This window comes from Papio anubis, unplaced genomic scaffold (assembly GCF_008728515.1).
Source record: "Papio anubis isolate 15944 unplaced genomic scaffold, Panubis1.0 scaffold84, whole genome shotgun sequence".
NCBI classification, from domain to species: domain Eukaryota; kingdom Metazoa; phylum Chordata; class Mammalia; order Primates; family Cercopithecidae; genus Papio; species Papio anubis.
The window spans coordinates 81974-107186 of NW_022168625.1; the positions used below are offsets into that span (position 1 = coordinate 81974).

At 38.9% G+C, this 25213-nt stretch overlaps 1 long non-coding RNA gene across 3 annotated transcripts in view; it reads left to right on the forward strand.

Annotated features, from left to right (window-relative positions):
* LOC116273540 overlaps positions 1-25213 on the forward strand; it is a 277498-nt gene that overhangs the window by 70740 nt on the left and 181545 nt on the right. The window contains exons 2-3 of one of the 3 annotated variants that reach the window (XR_004181861.1): positions 14552-14664; positions 18168-18312. The exons of the other annotated variants lie outside the window; for them this stretch is intronic. This is a non-coding gene — a long non-coding RNA (uncharacterized LOC116273540). Of the gene's footprint in view, positions 1-14551; positions 14665-18167; positions 18313-25213 lie in introns of those variants that run through there. 3 annotated transcript variants of the gene reach the window in all.

Consider the following 25213-nt stretch of genomic DNA (forward strand, 5'->3'; position numbering starts at 1 on the left):
CTATATGGCCCAGATACTATGCTTTTCCCATGGTTTTCCGAACCTGCAGAGCAGGAGATTCCCTCAGGTGCCTACAATACCAGGGCCCTGGGTTTCAAGCACAAAACTGGGTGGCCGTTTGGGCAGACACCAAGCTAGCTGCAGGAGTTTTTTCACACCCCGGTGGTGCCTGGAATGCCAGTGAGACAGAACCCTTCATTCCCCTGGAAAGGGGGCTGAAGCCAGGAAGCCAAATGGTCTTGCTCAGCAGATCCCACTTCCAGGGAGCCCAGCAAGCTAAGATCCACTGACGGGAAATTCTTGCTGCCATCACAGCAGTCTGAAGTCGACCTGGGACACTCGAGCTTGGTAGGGGGAAGGGCATCCACCACTACCGAGGCTTGAGTAACTGATTTTCCTTTCACAGTGTAAACAAAGCTGCCAGGAAGTTTGAACTGGGCGGAACCCCCCACAGCTCTGCAAAGCCGCTGTAGTTAAACTGTCTCTAGATTCCTCCTCTCTGGGCAGGGCATCTCTGAAAGAAAGGCAGCAGCCCCCATCAGGGGCTTATAGATAAAACTCCCATCTCCCTGGGACAGAGCACCTGGGAGAAGGGGAGGCTGTGGGCACAGCTTCAGCAGATTAAACGTTCCTGCCTGCCAGCTCTGAAAAGAGCAGCAGATCTCCCAGCACAGTGTCCGAGCTCTGCTAAGGGACAGACTGCCTCCTCAAGTAGGTCCCTGACCCCCATGCCTCCTGACAGGGAGACACCTCACAGCAGGGGTTGACAGACACCTCATACAGGAGAGGTCCGGCTGGCATCTGGCGGGTGTCCCTTGCAGGCAGCAATCTTTGCTACTCTGCAGCCTCCTCTGGTGACACTCAGGTAAACAAGGTCTAGGGTGGACCTCCAGCAAATTCCAGCTCACTTGAAGCAGAGGGACCTGTTAGATGAGGAAAAACCAGAGCAAAAATGCTGAAAATTCCAAAACCCAGAATGTCTCTTCTCCTCTAAAGGATTACAACTCCTTGCCAGCCAGGGAACAAAACTGGACAAAGAATGAATTTGACAAATTGACAGAAGTAGTCTTCAGAAGGTGGGTAATAACAAACTCCTCCAAGCTAAAGGAGCATATTCTAACCTAGTGTAAGGAAGCTAAGAACGTTGGTAAAGGGTTACAGGAACGGCTAACTGGAATAACCAATTCAGAGAAGAACATAAGTCACCTGGTGGAGCTGAAAAACACAGCACGAGAACTTCGTGAAGCATACGCAAGTATCAATAGCCAAATCAATCAAGCGGAAGAAAGGATATCAGAGATGTAAGATCAACTTAATGAAAATAAAGTGTGAAGACAAGATGAGAGAAAAAAGAATGAAAAGGAATGAACAAAGTCTCCACAAAATATGGGACTATGTTTGATTGGTGTACCAGAAAGTGATGGGGAGAATGGAACGAAGTTGGAAAATACACTTCAGGATATTATCCAGGATAACTTCCCCAACCTAGCAAGACAGGGCAATATTCAAATTTAGGAAATACAGAGAACACCATTAAGATACTCCTTGAGAAGAACAACTCCAAGACACATAATCGTCAGATTCTCCAAGGTTGAAGTGAAGGGAAAAATGTTAAGGGTAGCCAGAGAGAAAGGTCAGGTTACCCACAACAAGAAGTCCATTGGACTGCCTGGGCGCAGTGGCTCATGCCTGTAATCCCAGTGCTTTGGGAGGCCGAGGCAGGTGGATCACGAGGTCAGGAGATTGAGACCATCCTGGCTAACATGGTGAAACCCCATCTCTACTAAAAATACAAAAACATTAGCCAGGTGTGGTGGTGGGCACCTGTAGTCCCAGATACTGGGGAGGCTGAGGCAGGAGAATAGTGTGAACCCAGGAGGCAGAGCTTGCAGTGAGCCAAGATCGTGCCACTTCACTCCAGCCTGGGTGACAGAGCAAGACTCTGTCTAAAAAAAAAAAAAAAAAAAGCAGTCCATTGGACTTACAGTGGATCTTGCAGCAGAAACCGTACAAGCCAGAACAGAGTGGGGACCCATATTCAACATTCTTAAAGAAAAGAATTTTCAACCCAGAATGGCATATCCAGCCAAACTAAGCTTCATAATTGAAGGGGAAATAAAATCCTTTACAGACAAACAAATGCTAAGAGATTTTGTCACCATCAGGCCTGCCTTACCAGAGCTCCTGAAGGATGAAGTAAATATGGAAAGGAAAAACCATTACCAGCTACTGCAACAACATACCAAAATGTAAAGACCATGGACTCTATGAAGAAACTGCATCAACTAATGCGCAAAATAACCAGCTAGAATCATAATGACAGGGTCAAATTCACACATAATAATATTAACCTTAAATGTAAATGGCCTAATGCCCCAATTAAAAGACACAGACTGGCAAACTGGAAAAAGAGTCAATACCCATCAGTGTGCTGTATTCAGGAGAACCTACTGATGTGCAAAGACATACATAGGCTCAAAATAAAGAAATATTTACCAAACAAATGGAAAGCAAAGTTGCAGGAGTTGCAATCCTAGTCTCTGATAAAACAGACTTTAAACCAACAAAGATCAAAAGAGACAAAGAAGGTCATTACATAATGGTAAAGGGATCACTGCAACAAGAAGAGCTAATTATCCTAAATATATTTGCACCCAATACAAGAGCACCCAGATTCATAAAGTGAGTTCTTAGAGACCAACAAAGAGACTGAAACTCCCACACAATAATAGTGGGAGACTTTACCACCGCACTGTCAATATTAGACAGATATTTACAAGATGAAAAATTAACAAGCATATTCAGCACTTGAACTCAGCTCTGGACCAAGTGGACCTAATAGACATCTACAGAACTCTCCACCCCAAATCAACAGAATGTGCATTCTTCTTAGCACCACATAGCCCTTATTCTAAAATTGACCACATAATTGGAAGTAAAACACTCCTCAGCAAATGCAAAAGAATGGAAATCATGAAAAACAGTCTCTCAGATCACAGTGCAATTAAATTAGAACTCAGGATTAAGAAACTCACTCAAAACTGCACAGCTACATGGAAACTGAACAACCTACTCCTGAATGACTACTGGGTACATAATGAAATTAAAGCAGAAATAAATAAGTTATTTGAAACCAATGAGAAAAAAGACACAGCATAACAGAATATCTGGGACACGGCTAAAGCAGTGTTTAGAGGGAAATATATAGTACTAAATGTCCACATGAGAAAATCGACACGCTAACATCACAACTAAAAGTCAGCTAGAGAAACAAGAGCAAACAAATTCAAAGACTAGCAGAAGACAAGAAATAACTAAGATCAGAGCAAAACTGAAGGAGATAGAGACTCAAAAAACCCTTCAAAAAATCAATGAACCCAGGAGCTGGTTTTTGGGAAAGATTAACAAAATAGATAGACTAGTAGCCAGACAAACAAAGAAGAAAAGAAAGAAGAATCAAATAGACAAAACAAAAAAATGATAAAGGGGAGATCACCACTGATCCACACAAATACAAACTACCATTGGAGAATACTATAAACACCTCTAAACAAATCAACTAGAAAATCTAGAAGAAATGGATAAATTCCTGGACACATACACACTCCTAATACTAAACCAGGAGAAATAGAATCCCTGAATAGACCAATAACAAGTTCTGAAACTGAGACAGTAATTAATAGCCTACTAACCAAAAAAAGCCCAGGACCATACGGATCCACAGCCAAATTCTCCCAGGGGTACAAAGAGGAGCTGGTACCATACCTTCTGAAACTATTCCAAACAATAGAAAGAGAGGGACTTCTACCTAACTCATTTTATGAGGCCAGCGTCATCCTGATACTAAAACCTGGCAGAGACAACAACAACAAAAATTTCAGGCCGGTATCCCTTGAACATCATTGTGAAAATCTTCAACAAAATACTGGCAAACCGAACCCAGCAGCACATCAAAAAGCTTATCCACCATGACCAAGTCCGCTTCATCCCTGGGATGCAAGGCTGGTTCAATATACACAAGTCAATAAACGTAATCCGTCACATAAGCAGAACCAATGACAAAAACCACATGATTATCTCAATAGTTGCAGAAAAGGCCTTCGATAAAATTCAAAACCCCTTTATGCTAAAAACACTCAATAAGCTAGGTATTGATGGAACATATCTCAAAATAATAAGAGCTATTTATGACAAACCCACAACCAATATCATACTGAATGGGCAAAAGCTGGAAGCGTTTCCTTTGAAAACCGGCACAAGACAGGGATGCCCTCTCTCACCACTCCTATTCAACATAGTATTGGAAGTTCTGGCCAGAGCAGTCAGGCAAGAGAAAGAAATAAAGCATTATCAAATAGAAAGAGAGGAAGTAAAATTGTCTGTGTTTGCTGATGACATGATTGTATATTTAGAAAACCCCATCATCTCAGCCCAAAATCTCTTTAAACTGATAGGCAACTGCAGCAAAGTCTCAGGATAGAAAGTCAATGTGCAAAAATCACAAGCATTCCTATACACCAGTAACAGACAAACAGAGAGCCAAATCATGAGTGAACTCCCATTCATAATTGCTACAAAGAGAATAAAATACCTAGGAATCCAACTTACAGGGGATGTGAAGAACCTCTTCAAGGAGAACTACAAACCACTGCTCAAGGAAACAAGAGAGGACACAAACAAATGGAAAAACATTCCATTCTCATGGATAGGAAGAATCAATATTGTGAAAATGGCTACACTGCCCACAGTAGTTTATAGATTAAATGCTATTTCCGTCAAGCTACCATTAAGTTTCTTCAGAGAATTAGAAAAAAACGACTTTAAATTTTACATGAAACCAAAAAAGAGCCTGTATAGCCAAGACAATGCTAAGCAAAAAGAACAAAGTGGAGGCATCATGCTACCTGACTTCAAACTATACTACAGTATAGTTTGAAGGCTACAGTAACCAAACAGCATGGTACTGGTACCAAAACAGATATACAGGCCAATGGAACAGAACAGAGGCCTCAGAAATAACACCACACATCTACAACCATCTGATCTTTGACAAACCTGACAACAACAAGCAGTGGGGAAAGGATTTCCTATTTAATAAACCGTGTTGGAAAAACAGGCTAGCCATATGCAGAAAACTGAAACTGAACCCCTATCTTACGCATTATACAAAAATTAACATAAGAGTATTAAAGACTTAAATATAACACCTAAAACCATAAAAACCCTTGAAGAAAACCTAGGCAATACTATTCGGGACATAGACATGGGCAAAGACTTCATGACTAAAACACCAAAAGTAATTGCAGTGAAAGCCAAAATTGACAAATGGGATCTAATTAAACTAAAAAGCTTCTGCACAGCAAAAGAAACTATCATCAGAGTGAACAGGCAACCTACAGATGGGAGAACATTTTTGCAATCTATTCATCTGACAGAGGGCTAATATCCAGAATCCACAAGGAACTTAAACAAATTTACAAGAAAAAAACAACCCCATCAAAAAGTGGGTGAAGGATATAAACAGACGCTTCTCAAAAGAAGACATTTATGCTGCCAGCAAACATGGAAAAAAGCTCATCATCAGTGGTTATTAGAGAAATGCAAATCAAAACCACAATGAGATACCATCTCATTCCAGTTAGAATGGCGATCCATTAAGAAGTCAGGAAGCAACAGATGCTGAAGAGGATGTGGAGAAATAGGAATGCTTTTACATTGTTGGTGGGAGTGTAAATTAGTTCAACCATTGTGGAAGACAGTGTGGCGATTCCTCAAAGATCTAGAACCAGAAATACCTTTTGACCCAGCAATCCCATTACTGGGTATATACCCAAAGGATTATAAATCATTCTAGAAAGAAACATGCACATATATGTTTATTACAGCACTATTTACAATAGCAAAGACTCGGAACCAACCCAAATGCCCGACAATGATAGAGTGGATAAAGAAAATGTGGCACATATACACAATGGAATACTATGCAGCCATAAAAAAGAATTAGCTCATGTCCTTTGCAGGGACATGGATGAAGCTGGAAACCATCATTCTCAGCAAACTAACACAGTAACAGGAAACGGAACACCACATATTCTCACTCATAAGTGGGAGCTTAACAATGAGAACACATGGACACAGGGAGGAGAACGTCATACACCAAGACTTGTCAGGGGTTTCGGGGAAAGGGGTGGGATAATGTTAGGAGAAATACCTAATGTAGATGACGGGTTGATGGGTGGAGCAAACCACCATGGCACATGTATACCTATGTAACAAACTTACACATTCTGCACATGTATCCCAGAACTTAAAGTATATTTTAAAAAAGCATTTAAAGTATCATTATTAAGCATAATGTGCTTATTTGTTTTGAGTCATGTATTTTTAGCAGGTTAAGCAAATATGTACTTCTGTGCTACTAAGAGTTTAAAAATTGAAGAATAGAAGATGAATTTTGTGATACATGATTTGTTGGCATCTGCTGAGATAATATGATTTTCTTTGACATGGTTAATAAGATTTATTACAGTAATAAACAACTGAGTTGGCATTGTATGCTAAAGATGTGTGTATGTGGTGTTGAGATGATCTCTTTAAAAACTTTCAGGTCTTTTATTCTTTCACTCTGCCTGAAAGTTTGAAATGGTGTCTCTCCCTGATGTTTATGTTGCATGCTGGAGTGGCCAGGAGGAAGATTTTGAGATGGAGATTAGCATGCTTGACATGTATTAGGGCGTGCTTCATTTGAGAGCAATGAGGAAGAAGAGAGAGGAAGGATGCAGGACTGGGAAGACGAAAAGGCATAGGTTTTGTGGCAATCAATGAAGGCCTCAGCCAACCACCTGTGGAACTCTGCAGTTTCCATATTTGTGTGTATAGAGGATGTACAGGGGAGGATCAGGGGAAAGTGGCAGCACTTTTTATTCCTGTATCAAGCAATCATTGGATATAGCCATTCAATGCAGGAAGCGGGCAAGAACTCGTACAAGACAATGCTCTTCAACCAGAGGAAATTCCCAAGAGGCTGACAGTTGAGGACTATCTGCCAACAGCAATCTCAGAAATAGTTGAAGTCAGTCTTCCATTTCTGTAAGCAAGATCTGGTTGGCACATGACAGCATCCACCACATCTAATTGACTGCTTCTATAATTCTATCCTCTACTTAAGTAATCTTATCCTTTTCACTGTCATTTATTATACTATTTGGGCCTTTAAGCCAGTTTTTCCAGCTTAGATCCTTCTTTTGAGTTCTAGATCCAGAAATACAACTGTTTTCTCTCCATTACTTTCTGCATTAGGAACCTCAAACATCACATTATAAGACTGAACTGATTTTCTTCCAAATTTCTGCCATCAACTCTATTACATTTCTTACCTGGTAGCATTACAATCTGTTTAATCACTCAAGATAGAAATTTGAAAGAAAACTTCTATCAATGACTCTTAACCAAGAAATTTAATAATAGTTTCTCAGGAGATCAGTCAACTCATCAAAATGCGGTGTTTTATGTGTGCATTTTTATGGATCATGGCTTTTCAGATTTGCAAAGGGTTTTGCAATTCAATAAAAGATTAAGTAAGCATCACGGTTCAGGAATTTTTTTTACATAACTTCAATCAACAAAACTATTCACCAAGGTCTGTTGATTCTACCTGTAACATTTTTTTACCTACTCCTTCTGTAAGTAGGCATTTACCCTCTCTTATGTGATTAACAATTGTAGTGATTTTTTTTTCACTTTTGTTTTTTGTTTGTTTGTAAGACAGAGTCTTGCTCTGTCACCCAGGCTGGACTGCAATGGCGTGATCTCAGCTCACTGCAACCTCTGCCTCCTGGGTTCAAGCGGTTCCCTTGCCTCAGCCTCCCATGTAGTTGGGACTACAGGCATGTGCCACCATGCCCAGCTAATTTTTGTATCTTTAGTAGAGATTGGGTTTCACTCTTTTGGCCAGGCTGGTCTCAAACTCCTGACCTCAGGTGATCCTCCTGTCTCGGCCTCCCAAAGTGCTAAGACTACAGGTGTGAACCACCACGCCTGGCCAACAATTGCAGTTTTACTAAAAGTCTTCTTGCTTTCAATTTTAACATAATCCTCCCACCCCAACCCTTCCCCGCTTTCTTGGTCAGGTTTCTATACTGTGGCCAGTTTAATCTTTTAATAGTGTGAATTGTGCCAAGACATTTCTCTAATGCAATTGTACCACTGGCTTTTAGAGATAAATTCAAGCTCCTTAGCATGACACACAAGGCTTTATATGATCTAGCATTTGTGGATCTGTGCAGTCTCACTCACTGGCACTCCCACCGTCATGTTTTAGGTACCAGCAATCTGCACTCTGTAGAATAGATCTGTATGTGGTACGCTGTCAATGCATTCTCTCTGCTCAGATGACCCCACTTTGTGGCAATACTGCAGACTTTATTTCTCCCCAGTCAAATAAAGTGAGTTTTCTTCTGTGCAACCTCTTTATTCACCTTTAGTGCACTCCGTGGTACATGTCAGCAGCTGGGTTGTGAAAGTGTCAGAAAATCTTAGGAGCTATGTTGTTGACTGCTGATGCAATATTAGCATTTAAGAATGCCTAGTTCCTGCTAGTATTCATCTGATCAGAAACTATAATCATCATTCTATTTATACAGTAGTAAGTTTGAGAAGTTTTCTGAAGGTGTTAAAAATTAATTATATGGTTATTTGAGTCTATCTTTAGGATGCTATTTAATAGAGTAGTATTTAGTGGCAAATATTCTTTTGTATTTTCTTACAAATATGACATTGAAGATGCCACCAACTCTATTATGCCGCTAACTCTATTAAACCTTAAATTTTCTTTTAACATAAAGTTCTTTTTTCTTCTCTTACTAAGAGATCTAGATCCTCTCTGAAAATTGGTACAATCACCAATACTTAAGGCTGAGAGCACAGTTTTCTGCTCTGTTCAGGTGTTAGTGACATTGAACGTAATAAAAAAACACACATCTCTGAACTCAGTTGCAACAGGTATAATACTTTATTTTCAGCTTCAAGTAATTCTTAGGATTCAAACTGCAGGGTTTTAAAAACAGAATATCCTAATGAAATTATGACATATGCAATATAGAAACTTACCAAACATTTTTCTGAATGAAAGTGCTTGGTGCTCCAGATGATGAGGTAGTAATAGATCTTGTGACAGAAACATATCCCAAGTGGCCATCTAATCTCCTACCTCCTCATGGGCAGAACCTAATTAAAAGCATCAGGCAAAGTAGTTAATGTACTTCTTGGAGATTAAGGTCAAGACAGGAGTTCTACATCTTCCTCTGCTGCACTTTACAAATTATACCAAATCCTTTTGCGGATGGTCTTGTATCCCAACAGGTCAAATGCATGTATTACATGCATTTCTGTATCTCATTTTGGTTTTTAGGTAAAGTTTCAATAATGGCATGGAGAGTTTTCCCTCACTTTTCTGCTTTAATGTGACTATTATTTGAATCACCATGTTTACCAAAGAAGTTCTTTGTTTTGTGGATAGAGGTGAAATATTATATCCGTAAGTACAACTAAAAATCTAAAGTTTTTCTTAAAAATTATTTTGCTCTGAATTTTCACATTGATATTATTTTATTTTAAACTTTACTATTAATCACTTATTATTTATAAATAACAGAACTATTTTCTTAATTATCTCAACCTTCATTCTGTCTTTTCTTATTTCTTCATTAACTATTGATATTAACAATTAGTTAAGTCTGATTCTTGATGGAATTTCATATTTTTTTGACTTAAAGGTTTAGAGGGTTTATTTCTAAAACACATAATAGCTGGACATCACTTAACAATTTTGTCAAAGGGAATTATATGCCTTAATACATTCAAGAATTTTGTTTTTAAAAATCATTTTAAATTATGATTATAAGTACATTTATATTTTCTCAGTTTTCCAGAATTATAATGAATTGAATAATTTATGAATATTTTCTATTTTACTATCCATATACTTAATTTTTGAATTTTTTATGACTGTCATATCATTTCTAAGAATGTCAAAACCTGAAAAGAACATTTAAAGAAATTAATTTTCTGAAGCCAGAAAGGTCCATAATCTCCTTAAGTACTTTATGTTTAATTTTAGTTAATATTTATAAATATTATTTTCTCACCAGAATGTACAACTTCTTTCTCAAAGCTAGAAAGTTATCTAATTCACAAGATTAAATTCATTGTCACTAATTGAACTACGTAATGGGAAATAGCTCAAGTTACTTATTTTGTACTCCAGTAATTTCTCTTTTCCTCTGCCCAAGTGTCCTATCTTCTTGGAAAAATTTTGCAGTAAGGCAGTGGAGCGAAGTAATCTATCTTGGCACAACATTTTTCCAAACATTATTTTGAGATTGCTTTCAACAGTGTTAAATTGACTTAAAAAACTAAGTGGGGGATTAATGACTAAAGCCAGGGGTAAACCAAACAAAACAAGATACCTCATATTACTGCAAACTGTTAATTTTACCAGTCTATATATGTATTTGAGACCAAAGAAGGAAGGAGAATTGAAAAGTTCTCCCTTTCAAAAAGTATCATTAATAAATGCATTGACATATGTGCCAAATATAATCGAGGCAACATGAATTCAGAAGATTAATACATCAAAACGTTTTCATTGCAGATGGTTGACTCCACAGAAGTAATAACTATGCTCACTTAATATCACTTTGCTTAGAATCCCTGAAGAGAAATGCTTGAAAGGACATTATTTGTTCCAAAGAAGGTCTAAATCAAAGTACTAGGAATAAAATATTTAAAGTGGTAAAGGAATACCTGAAACAAATGAAATACTAGGGAAATATTAAAAATACTAAATATCTTTGTGCACTGATGGTTAGGTTAGGTTAGGTTGCAGGAAAGCATACAAGATTTACATGAAGAGTTCTTTTTAAACTCTGGAATTCAGAAATACAATATTTCTGAACATTTGAGATGTTCACATATGTCAAAGTTTGTCCATAGATCTATATTTCACATTAAAAGAGATTTTAAAAACTGATGAGTATAATAAAATGCCAGTTGTTAAAATACTATTTTCAACTTAATGATATAAATATAATCAGAACATTATACTGAAGTACATTCGTTGCTCAAGCAGAGTTAGGCAATAATTTAAAAAACAATGGATTAATACCGTGTGTGTGTGTGTGTGTGTGTGTGTGTGTGTGTGTGCGCGTGCGCACGCAAAAGAGAGAGAGAGAGAGAAAGAAAGAGAGCATATGAGTGAGAGGAGCAGCCTCTGTACCCAGCCCAGCAGCTAGCACCCATCCAGCCTGTGATCACATTCAGATAATATCTGTTGAGTGAATAAGGGTGGTATTAGTTTGCTAGGGCTGCAAACAAAATCTCACAGATTGGGTGGCTTAAACAACAGAAATGTATTTTCTTAGGGTTTTGGAGGCTGGAAGTCCAAGACCAAGGTATCAGCAGGTCCCTTTGAGGCCTCTCTCACTGGCTCGCAGATGGCTGGCTGCCTCCTTGCTGTGCCCTCAGGTGGTCTTTCCTCTGTGCAGACACATACCTGATATCTCTTTCTGTGTCCAAATTTTCTCTTGTTATGAGGATACCAGTCAGAGTGGATCAGAGCCCACCCTTATGACTTTATTTAATCTTAATTACGTCTTTGAATGTCCTATCTCCAAGTACGGTCACATTCTGGGGTTAGGACATCAACAAACACATGAATTTTGAGAGGACAGAATTCAGCTAAAAATATAGGGGTCTATCATTGCATTTGAGTACATTATAAGACCTTATTAAAAATTAGTAGAGCTTATTTTCTCAATGTAGGAAAGATTTTTTATATTATTTAGTACTGATAAATGAAACAGTTCTGTTTAGTACACAGTGTGGTATTATCTACTGAAAATAACTGCATTCACTTAAGTTTCTTAATGCTTGATTTAAAGTTTCATTTACATCTTTTGACAACATAATAGATTGATTTCCTTTCCTCTTTTGGCTGTTTTACACAATTAAATGAAAGTTACAATGATAGATGGGTTAGATTAATTCAGTCTTCTCCTTACCTTCACACATTACTCTAAACAAACTATGCTGTTGGCAAGATGGAGCTCAATTTAAAATTGACAACACTGAGCCGATAATTATTCCGTGAAAGCTTAGATTCCATTAAATCTAAAACCTGAGCCTAGTTTGTAGAAAATTGTTCCTGGGAAGCTGACTTTCACTAGGTCCTATAGTAAACACTATGGTATGTGCTAGGATTGTTACTTTGTAACTTGTAGCTACTGGCGGGTAGGCACATTACTTGAGTTTGGAAGAGTTGATGGGAATGAAAGTATAAATCCACCAGTAGAAATACAAAGGTAATTTCCTGAAGGCCACAGTAGGTCTTCACCCCAAAGAGACATTATCCTGATAGTGAATGTTTTATGGGGCCTGGAGGCAGGGAAGCCTGACCTCTGCCTCAGAGTGCTGCCACTTCATATTTGGTGTATGTAGAAAACTACATGTTGCAACCTGAATCCTTTACTTACATTAAAGGAACATGTAGCCTTTGCCTGGCTCTCTGGGTATCTTTCAATCAATTACATCATTCTGTTAAGACCAACAGGCCCTCAGGTATTCATTGCATTCCTTATTTGTTCATCTTGATAGCCACGCAACCAAATAAATTATAGGACATGTGAATCCAAATTAGACTTTTCCGGCTACTGCCATTTCTGAGAAAGAGAAGATTATTACTTTTATAATTTCTTCTGAGAATTTATTGCTGTCTTAGGTTTGCAAAGGCCTTGGGTATCCTGTATAGAACCAGTTAAGTTAGGTTAACATACTGCTATTTGGGTAAAGACTGTTACAAAATAGTCTGATGGTTGGTTTATTTTAGATGATAGAAATTCAATGCCTTTTGGAGCTAAAGCCACTATTGTTAATAGAGTTAACATTAAAGGGGATGTCAAACCAAGCTGAGTGAGAACAATGTGGTACAATAAGTTGAAAACATAATATAATTAAATTATTATATTTTACTTGATTACTTTGTTAAGCAGTAGAAATTGTGGGGGTAGATTATGGGATTTGTTTGAAGGGATATAACACATTTCCCCAAATGAAAACATCCGTCCACATTGGTGTTTTCCATTAGTCATCTTCAGAGATGTGAATTTAACTTAAAACAATTCACACTACTCTGATGATGATTACTTTTAAAATGATGTTTGCATTAGTTAAGTCAGAGACATCATGAGAAATGGGAGTAAAAACAGATGGCCATGATGATGCATTTGTACTTTGAATATTTAAAGCAGCCGCTGGTGTTTGCATAGGGATTGAGAGCAGAGTAGAAACTAAAATTGTCACAGGTTATTAACATGCCTGACTTGGAGAGTCAACCTAAACCCTGAGTAAGTCTCATAGAAACTGCAGCATTATCACGTTTCCTATGATTGACATAATGTGCACTCACCTATTATTCTGCAGGGCTGTCGAGTAAGCAATGAGAAATCAATCCCTTTTCTTTATATTTAAGGAAAGGTTTTAGAATCATAAAAAATATTGGAAAAGATCATGCTTTTGTTTATTGAGACTTGTGTATCACGAACATTTTTTTTTTTTTGCATTAGAAAGATAATTTATTTATTTATTTTTTTATCCAAATCTTTTTATTTATTTATTTATTTATTTATTTATTTATTTATTATTATTATACTTCAGATCGCATAAATCTTTCGCCTTTTACCTTTTACATTTTGGTTTTTAATAGGCAACAGAGTTTTCTCTGAGTATTCAGGTAGAGATATTTAAAATCCCTTTACGAATACTCAAACTAAGATATGAGTTCTCATTTATCATTCTTTTATTTCTTCTTAAATTTTAGTGTGTATGTATCCTGTCTTATAAACCCCAATTTAATTAGTAGTGTGGCATGGTAATTTAAATTTTAACAAGCTTCCCAAATGCTTTAAATAATTTAATTTTTTTCATATACCCATTCTTCAAATTATCCCTCAAAAATAATCTTGTGGCCTGGCACGGTGGCTCACGCCTATAATCCCAGCACTTTGGGAGGCCGAGGTGGGTGGATCATTTGAGGTCAGGAGTTTGAGACCAGCCTGGCCAACATGGTGAAACCCTGTCTGCAGTAAAAATACAAAAATTAGCTAGGCTTGTTGGTGTGTGCCTGTAATCCCAGCTACTCAGAAGGCCGACACAGGAGAATTGCTTGAACCTGGGAGGTGGAGGTTGTGGTGAGCTGAGATCTCACCACTGCACTCCAGTCTGGGTGACAGAATGAGACCCTGTATCAAATAATAATAATCATCTTGCAAGCATGATTCTCACATTTCCATTTAGTAATTTATTAGCATTTTAGCTTTATAGTTGCTTTAAAGGTCTGAGAAGATTATTGGTTCAAGATAGCATGCTGATCACATGTCATGTCCTTCACCATCTCAGATCCCTGAGTTTCAAGGTTTAAAAAATATATAAACACTCCATAATGAAGATAATGTGAGGTGACCATTAGTGGTTGACAATTTTTGCAATTTTCTGGCAGGCAGAAAGCAGTTTTGAGAGAGATATTGGAAAGATGCAGGACAGAGTGGCCAGGGTCCGGGAGGAGGTGATCTTCCTTGCTGCCTGGAGAGGCTCAAGACTCAGGAATGCCAGGTATGATGAAAAGCATAAGTGAATCGTGAGTTGAAAAACAAGGACATTAGAAATCTATAGACAGAGGTCACAACAATCCTATGAATCACATGGTGAACAGGATATCTACCAGCGAACATCATTTAGGCAAAATATCGGAGGATTCATGTCTTCAGAAAAAGTGACTGCCTGGATTGAACATGGACAGCTGGTATTGAAGTTGGTGCCCAGAGCAAAGACCTCACATTCTGGAATATAGGAGTCCTTGGGCATGAGGACCAGTTCAACACCAAAAAATCCTACCAGCACTCTGGCACACATGCCCATACAATTAGGTTTTCATTGCCCTGTTCCTGAATATGTCAAGATAACTAAGGTTTGGCAGACATTTGAGGAAATTGAAACATAAGAAAACCTAATATAGACATTAAAAATGCCCATAAATGTACACACAGGTGTAACCACTCAGCAGGTTTTTCTTGCCTGCTGCCCAGACAGAGCCAGTTTATCAAGACAGGGGAATTGAAAGAGAGATAGAATTTAAGTCACACAGAGCCAGCTGTGTAGGAGACTAGAGTTTTATTGTTACTCAAATCAGTCTTTCTGAAAATTGGGAGACTGGGGGTTTTAAGAATAACATGGTGGGTAGGGGATTGGGAAGTGGGGAGTGTTGATTGGTCTGATTGGAGATGAAATTATAGGGACTTGAAGCCTCTTGCACTAAGTCAGTTCCTGTGTAGGGGCCACAAGACCAGATGAGCCAGTTTATTGATCTGGGTGGCACCAGCTGATCTGAGTGCAGGGTCTGAAAAATATCTTAAGCACCAATTTTAGGTTTTACAATATGATATTACCCCTAGGAGCAAATAAGGAAGTTTCAAATCTTGAGGGGTCTAGCTGTGCAACTCCTAAGCCATAATTTCTAATCTTGCGGCTAATTTCTTAGGCTTTCAAAGGCAGTCTGGTCCCCAGGGAAGAATGGTGTTTGTTTCATGAAAGGGCTGTTATCATTTTTGTTTCAAAGTTAAACTATAAACTAAGTTCCTCCCAAAATTAGTTCCTCCTACACCCAGGAATGAACAAGGACAGCTTGGAGGTTAGAAGCAAGATGGAGTCAGTTAGGTCAGGTCTCTTTCACTGTCATAATTTTCTCACTGTTATAATTTTAGTCAAGGCAGTTTCACAGGCACAAATGAAACAGAAACAGATACTTATTCAAATTACATGGGAATTTTTAATACATATTCAAATTATTTAGGGATTTTAATAAACTCCCTCCACTCCACTCCTTACTTTTACACTTTATTTGATATTCTTAAAAACTAGGATAGAATACTATGCCAAAGCAATACTTTGAGAGCAAAAATGAGCACACAAGGATTTATAAAAAGATAGATGCAATGAACAGATTCAAAAGTAAGAACAGTGAAGTTGAAGATAATTTGTAGAGAGTGAAAAAACCAACATATTGAGTGACCTATTTCATTTTGTAACATGTAGCTCAAGAGACCATGTATCTTCTTAAAATACCTTTAAGGTTTTCAAGTTAATATTTTCAGATAAGAATTTTGGCAGTCACCAGTTTATAATATTCAATGACTCACATGTTAATAAATCATGCTCTTCCCATTCATTATCTAGTATTGATTGAGCACCTACTATTTATCTGTCATTAAGCACCAAGGAATACAGTAGTGATCAAAACATACAAAAAAATCCCTGTATCCACAGAGCTTATGTTTTAGTTGGGGAAGGTAGACAATAAACAAATAACAAAAAGATATGCTATGATAGATGGTCACAAATTCTTTGAAGAAAAATAAAGCAGGAAAAGGAGATAAGGTGATGCTAGGTGGGGTTGTAGTCTTAAAGAGGATGATCAAGAAAGGCCTTATTTAGAAGATGACATTTGAACAAAAAGCTTAATGAACTGAGGTAGCAAGCCATGAGAATAGTTAGGAAAAGCCAAACCCCATGCTTGGACACAGCAAGGAGGAGAGTGTGGCTGGAGTGGGATGATTTAAAGAAAATGAGGCCAGAGAAATAAAGGGAGTGGAGCAGCTTCATGGCAAGATATAATGTACCTTCCACTTTTGGGATATGAAGACATTGGAGGGCTTTGCTTGGAAGAGTGACCAGATATCTGAAATAAAGGGATCTCCCTCTGGCTATAATAAGAATAGTTTGTAGTGAGAATAAGAAGGCAAGCAAGGAGAGCAGTGAGAAGCTTTGTAATAAGCCAAGCAAGGGGCAGTTTCGCTTGGGCTAGGATGATAACAGTGGAGGTGCTGAGGAATGTCTGGGTCCTGGGTATATTTTGAAGATAGAACAGGAAGAATTTTCTGATGGTTTGAATATGATTTATGAGGAAGAAGATGACTCAAGGATGACTTTGTTTTACCTGAGTACCTAGAGGATGAAATAGACCATGAAAGAAGGATACATGGAGGATTGGAAACTGGAGTTTGTATTTTAGATATAGCAAGTTTGAGATACCATGAAGAAATCCAAGTGGAGATGCGGAGGGCAGTTGGATAACCATGTTGGAGTTCAGTGGAGAGGTCTGGGTTGAAGACATTAATCTGTGAGTCATGCGTGTAATCATGTGAATGAATAAAATAGAAAAGAGTTCCAGGGAATGAATCCTGTAACACTCCAATGCATAGAAGTTTGATTGAAGAGGAAGAGCTAACTGGCAGAGCCAGAGACGGTTTAGCTGGGAAGACCAAAGGCTATGGTGTTGTGGATACCAAGAGAGGAAAGTATTTTGAGGAGGAGGAGATCAGTCATTCCAAATGCTTCTTTTTTAATGCAGATGTTTTTGTCTGCAAATAGGTAGTAGTAATATTTATATTATTAAAGAGACCATTAGAACATGTAAAAATGGAAGACTTTTACAACACAAATAGTTTGCATTATGCCAAAATGTAGCCACTTCAAATACAACTTTGAAGTAGGGTATAAATAAACTATTCCATTAACCACCAAATTGAAGGACAAGAATTACAATAATTGATGATCCACAGGCAGCATTTTCCACAACAAAAAATCATATGGGAAGTTGAATAAGTGTCTTTGTTATTAGCCTACATCCTAATAGCATCAACCTGAAATTATTATTGAGCCATGTTGGAAAGTTGTTTTTGGTAATTTCCTTAAGTGGGGAAGAGAGTCAAATAGGTTATCATGTTATGGTGTTAAAATACATATTCTTTTGACTTTTTTTATGTAAAATTAAATGGAGTGACAGAAATTTTACCCACCAAATCCTTTCACTTGAATGGATTGGTGAAGTATCAGAAATATTCTTTTTTAATATAGTTTTTGTATAACTAGAGTGCTATTAATACTTCATTTACTATAAATATATCAACATATGGTAAGTTAATTTGTTGAGATAGTATCTGTTGGTGTTTCCTCTATATTCCGTTTGTACCCCAATGTCTCAAGCAGATATTTAGGTCCCAATGTCTCAAGCAGGCATTTAGGTCGTTTGCCTTTCCTCCCCTCATTTATTTTCCCAGGAATTCTGCTTGGAGTCCTGTAGGGGACAGTTCAACCTTTGAAAGTAAAGAGAGATGTTCTAAGGATACCAATTAAACTGAATCTCCAGAAAGTATTTTCAAAATGGGAGGAAGAGAGTGAATAAAATGAATGCATAATCTCTGGCATGACGGGCATTTGTTATCTAAACTAATCCTTTCAAAATGCTGCAAGTATTCATTATTAACCTCATCTTTTAGAAAAAATAAGGAGAAATCTAGAACAGATTTTCCTCCTGAATCAGAATGAAAGTTGTCAGATCTTCTGAGTAGCAAGGGATCCATCTCTACCCCAGAGCAATATTCTGTGGAGTGGGCCTAGGGAGCCTGTGCCTTAGAATGGAGGGTGAGGCCATGCATCACAGACTCTGTGCTTTGGATGCTGAGTAGCCCTCTGCTTCCGTGGCCCATGTGAATGGAGGCAGCAAATGCCATTCATCTGTGACTTTTAAGCCCCTGGTGGGCTCCCACGTGGCCCAAGCCTCCCCGATGAGTGCCGCCCCCTGCTCCGTGGCGCTGGATCCCATCAACCCCCAGGGGCTGAGGGGTACAGGTGCATAGCACAGGACTGGTAGACAGCTCCACCAGGGGCCCCAATGCAGGATCCACTAGGTGAAGCCAGCTGGGCTCCTGAGTCTGGTGGGGACTTGGAGAACTTTTATGTCTAGCTAAGGGATTGCAAATACACCAATCAGCACTCTGTGTCTAGCTCAAGGTTTGTAAATACACCAGTCAGCACTCTGTGTCTAGTTCAGGGTTTGTAAATACACCAATCAGCACTCTGTGTCTAGCTCTGGGTTTGTAAATACACCAATCAGTACTCTGTATCTAGCTAATCTAGTGGGGACTTGGAGAATTTTTATGTCTAGGTAGAGGATTGTAAATGCACCAATTAGCACTCTGTGTCTAGCTCAGGGATTGTAAACGCACCAATCAGCACTCTGTCAAAACGGACCAATCAGCTCTCTGTAAAATGGACCAATCATCAGAATGTGGGTGGGGCCAGATAAGGGAATAAAAGTAGACTGCGGAGCCAGCCAGCCATTATCTGGTAGGGTCCCCTTCCACGCTCTGGAAGCCTTGTTTTCTGGCTTTTTGCCATAAATCTTGTTGCTGCCCACTCTTTGGGTCCACGCTGCCTTTGTGAGCTGTAACACTCACCTTGAGGGTCTGCAGCTTCACTTCTGAAGCCAGCGAGACCAGAACCCACCGGGAAGAACGAACAATTCCAGACACGCTACCTTTAAGAGCTGTAACACTCACGGCAAAAGTCTAGTCAGTGAGACGGTGAACCCACCAGAAGGAAGAAACTGCAGACATATCTGAACAGCTGAAGGAACAAACTCCAGACTACCATCTTTGAGAACCGTAACACTCTTCCGTGAGGGTCTGCAGCTTCATTCTTGAAGTTAGGGAGACCAAGAACCCACCAATTCCGGACACATCCTGAGCCAACACTATTTTGCCTGTTTTTTCTTGACCTTGGAGCATTTTAAGATGTTTTTCAGGACTTCTATAACCACATGCTACTATAGCACTAATTTTTCATGGAATGCTCCATGCAGTTCCTTTGCCATAACTGAAACTAGCTGTTCCCCAACCCCCTCTGCCAAGGATACATTTTTTCTAGGAAACATCTGCAATAGAGACTACTTATTTACCCATGTTTTGCAGGGCTTGTAGCTCCCTGTTGATTTTCTAAAACATTACTTCTGCGTTTTCCTGTAGAAACCTGCATTTTACTGTGAGACTTAACTCGTGACGTCCATTTCTATCCTGTAGTGTATTAATCCGTCTCTTGTTTTTGTCAAGAACTTTGGCATCTGAATCTCAGTTTTACTTGTCACTCCCAGTGCTGTCATCCTTCAACAGTTCTTTGATTCTCACAGCTCTGAATGTGCAGTTTTTAGCCCTTTTATATTCCAGAAAAAAAAAAAAAAAAAAAAGACTCAGAGAAAAATGGAAAAACAATAGCTCTTCATGGAAAGGAAAAGGATCAATAACGAATGGATGCCCCCAAAATTCAAGAGTCATATGAATGTACATTTAAAACAAATAATTCAAACTAATTTTTACAAATGTTTGTTTTCCTCCTGAGTTAAAAGATTTATATCTCAAAGAGTCTAGTTCCGTGTCTGGGAATGGAACCCAGGCTGCGGTGCATGCCAAATCCTAGCTACCGGACTACAGGCTGGAGTGCCTTTTTGCAAATCCTACAGGGGATCCAAGGCAGGTAGTTTGAGTGTACAAAGGTGTTTAACTTAAAAAAATTCTTATTTCTTAAAAAATCATTTTCCTGCCTTTTTAAAAAAATCTCACCAAGGGAGCTTCTAAGGCTCTATTCTTTGTGTATTTTTTATAGGTATAAGACAGTTAAGACAAGAGCTCTCTAAAACGTTTTCTTTTAAATATAACCAATTTATTTGTTTTATTATTAGTGATTCAAGCCAAATAAGACTTCTGCATGGAAAGTCCCAAAGGTAACTTCCCAGGTTTAGAATACTATGGACGTAAGTGACATTTTAAAAATGGGCACAGAAGATGTAGCTTTCCCCCCTAGGATATCCCCAAAAATTCAGTCCCAGAAATTGGCTAAAATAGCAAAGTTTCAAATGCCACAGACCATTAAGGATGCAGTTTGTTTGTTCTGTGTCTTCAGTATCGCAAAAACAGATCTGTTCATCCATGGCACTGAATAGGCCCTCCTAAGATTGAACTTCCCCAGGACTAAAACCAGGCAGCAAGCCTGGTTGAGACAATGAAAGCTTCCTGTGGATGGGACTTCTTTTTTTTTTTAATTTTTAAATTTTTAATTAATATATTTTACAGACAGGGTCTTGCTGTATCACTCCAGCTGGAGTGCAGTGGTGCACTCACAGCTCACTGTAACCTCAAACTCCTGGGCGTAATAGATCCTCCCACCTCAGCCTCCCTAGTAGTTAGGACTACAGGTGCATTATCACCATGCCCTGGCTAATTAAAACAATTTTTTTTTTTTTTTTTTTTTGTAGAGATAGGGTCTCCCTATGTTACCCAGGCTGATCTTGAACTCTTGGCCTCAAACAGTCTTCCCACTTAGGCCTCCCAAAGTGTTAGAATTACAAGCATGAGCCAGTGCACCCAGCCAGACTTCTTATGAAGACAAACTCTCCCAAGAACTTGGCACATATGAGCAAAGTGTGCTGCTTAATATCTGATGTGTCTCAGTCCTTTCAGACTGGCCACCAGATGTGATCCAAAAATCATGCCCTCTGTATGGTGGAGACCAAGGAAGAGTGCTCCCACTATGTCACAAGTGTCTCTTGAAGACATTAAACAAGATGAGAGAGACTCTATGACAAATAGACATGTCATATCTATTGTCATATCTGTCTACATATTATATATATACTATACATCTATACTATCTATGACAGAAAGACAGAGACAAAGAAGCAAAATACTATATGTGGGAGGAAAGGAATTAGACAATCTGAATAATCTTACCAGAAAATACACCAGAGTTGCTATAACTAAGACTAGTCTGTATAAATGCCTTTCTCCCATTGATATTGTAATGATAGGTAGCTAGTCAGCCATAAGCAGCACAGGAGAGAGGCTCCTTGTCCACACACGCACCAGGAATGTCAGGCAACCATCAGATGATGGTCAGGCTGTTGTTAACAGTCTCCCTAAAATAATAATTGGTCATAGCCAGTGCCAGGGAAGGGCAGCCTCCCAGCAAATAGAAAGCACTGGAAACTGGTTATCGGCAGCTTTTCCTGATAAGATCTCAGGAGTTGGGCGAGTGAGCTCAAGCATGCACATTAAGAAGCAAAATGGTGGACTTTAACTGGTATATGACCTTCTAGGAACATTTGACTGATAAGGGAAGAACGCCTCAAGCGAGCGTGCATACAGCTCCAGTAAACACACTTGTATGCTCCCCTCCCCAGCGCTACTGCTAGCCACTGCACATGCAGGCAGCCCACCGCAAGGGAGGAAGCAGGGGAGAAGAGATGCAAGACCCCGGAAGTATGCCAACATGCAAAACCTCACATCAAAGGTAAAACAGTGCACTTGATGTCTCAAGTCACCCACTTGGCCTCTTCCAAGTGTACTTTACTTCCTTTCATTCCTTCTCTACACATTTTAAATAAACTTTTACTCCTGCTCTACAATTTGCCTTGGTCTCTCCTTTTGCCTTATGCCCCTCAGTCATATTCTTTCTTCTGACGAGGTGAGAATTCAGGTTGCTGTAGACCTGTACAAATTAACTGCCACTAACAATATTAAACTTGGTAAAGAAGAAAAAAACAGACAAACTGATTTTTACCAACAGCTCAACCAGATTCCATAACCAGACATCTGGAAATCTAACTGGTATGAAATTCTTACCCTTCTGCCAGCTTGTCAGGTCCAGAGTTCCCTTGACTGTGGCTTCCAGAAGAGCAGGGTGGTTGTGATTGTGTTGCTCACAGCACCAAAACTATAGAGGCCAAGGAAAAACTTGCCTTTTGCCCTCTAAAGTTGCACTGAAAATCCCTGACAAAAGGCAGGTTAATAGAAAAAGCCATAAAAAAGTTTATTAATATGCACAGGTGTGTACGGGAGTTATACAAAATAGAAAAATTTAAAGAACCAGATGGTTGATGTTTTTATACCATCTTGAAGTTATAGAAAGAATGGGAGCTTGAAGCATGGCAAGACAAGTGATGGGAGAGAGAGAAGAAGAGAGGCCTTAGCTGGCAAAGGCAGTTTTGTTTTGCAGATGAAACCTCACAGGTAGCAGCGCTCAGAAAGCATAAGTTTCTGTAAGACCCCTGAAAGTGTCTGACTGTCATTCTCTCTCTTCCACAAGTCAATCTTTCCTATATCTGGACACTGGAGTTTGGGGTAGGGGGAGCCGGTGTGCCAGGGAAAGCTTGGCTGTTTATTTCACCAGTGCAGATTTTTCTCTACAGATGCAAATCTTCACAAAAGGCAACCTTTTAGCTGTTCTTGTGTTTTAAGACTCTGAATAGCTATCTTAAAGTATGTCAAACAAATATTACATATTTTGGGGTGACATTTTTTAAAAGTGATATGTGCTATCAACCTCTGGCCTGACCCTCCACCTTCTCCCCTCATCTGCTGAATGACATCACCCAAAATGTTCATGAAAGTTGCATGTTGAAGATAGTTAAAGCAAAGCTTCACTAACTTGGCTTCCTAACTGCCTTCATGGAATCAGTCCCATTCCTAATTGATGACTTTTTTTTTGAGTAAGAAATAATACTCTGTTTTGTTTAACTGCTGATGTTTCTAAGTTTGTTAGTGTAGCTAGTATTATTGTAACCAAAGATAAATCCAATTCTTTGCCTTTTCTCTTTCATATTTGGTTTGCCATTGAATATACAAGAGAAATTCACACGATTATGTGGATTTGGCCCAAAATCTACCACCTTCAACTTGCTGAAGTAAAAAGTAAAACTCTGTAAAATATTTGAAGAGATTTATTCTGAACCAAATATGAATGGCCAATGGCTCATAACACAGCCCCAGGAAATCCTGAAAATACGTGCCCAAGGTGGTCAGGCTACAGCTTGATTTTTTTTACATTTTAGGGAGACATATGGCATCAATTAATGCCTGTAAGGTGTACATTGGTTTGGTCCAGAAAGGTGGGAAGGGCTTCCAGGTCATAGATTCAGAGATTTTCCGATTTGCAATTGGTTGAAAGAGTTATTATCTAAAGACCTGGAATCAATAGAAAGGAATGTCTAGATTAATATAAGGGGCTGTGGAGACCAATATTTTCGTCTCTTCATGCAGGTGAAGCCTCTGGGTAGCAGGCTTTAGAGCTCTTAGTAGAGCTAAAAAGATACCAGACTCTTAGTTAATTCTCTCTTGGATCAAAGAAGAGAGCTGGAAAAGGAAGGAGGTTCTCTACAGAATGTAGATTTTCCCCACAAGAGACAGCTTTGCAGGGCCATTTTCAAAATATGGCAAAGATATATATTTTGGGGTAAAATACTTGGATTTCTTTCAGGGCCTGCTGTCTGTCATGTTGGTATCTTATTGCTAAGGAGTGTTTGGTCAGCCTTAAGGTCTCTGTTTTAGTGTTAATTGCTGGTCATCTGCTCCTGAATTCCCAAGGGAAGAATGTATAATAAGGCATGTCTGAGCACCCATTCCCATTATGACCTGAACTAGTTTTTCCGGTTTACTTTAGAATGCCCTTGGCTAAGGCAGTGGTCCATTCAGGTGGTTGAGGTGTTTAGAATTTTATTTTTGGTTTACAAACTTTAACTGGTTTACCAGTTATATTCAGGGATCATCCTGTATTTCATAATGCTTCCTTTTCTCATTTTCTTCAATTACTATTTTACACTTCACTATGAACTTCCTCACTTGGACATATGGATTTGCATCCTATATCACAGAATTAGAAAAGACCTTGAAGTATGAACTTCCTCAAACTCCTGCCCACTTCCCTCCATCTACAAACATGTCTGTGTTCATCATGACCACTTTACCCCAGTTCCATGGAGGAACTGATTCTCCTCCTTCTTGAGGTTTATGACTCCGCTTGGATTGTAATCTCATTTACCAATCTAAAACCTTTGACCATCCTGGGATTCCCACAGGTCAGTAACCATGCTAATGTAATCCAATCTTGGATCCCCAGCATGTAGTGCAGTACAAGACAAATGGGTGTTCAAAACCATTGTCTCAAATGAGAAGATAAATGCATTTTCTCTCTTGTATTTTCAAGATCTTCCTTTTCACTGATACTTAGTATATAGTCAGTCAATTCTCTTCTTATTAAAAAATAAATCAAGTAAATAAACCTCCCTCTACCTTTATACTCCTCTAGCTCCTGCTGTATTTATCTTCCTTTCATGAGCAACCTATCTGGCAGAGTGGTCTATAGTACTCTACTTCTCTACCCACCACAGCTAGACTTATGTCTGCATTGCCCCACTAAGCTGTTCTTGCTAAGGTCAACAACGACTTTGTAGTTAATAAAAAGCTAAACCAGCACTCCCCAGGTCTTTCTCTGACAA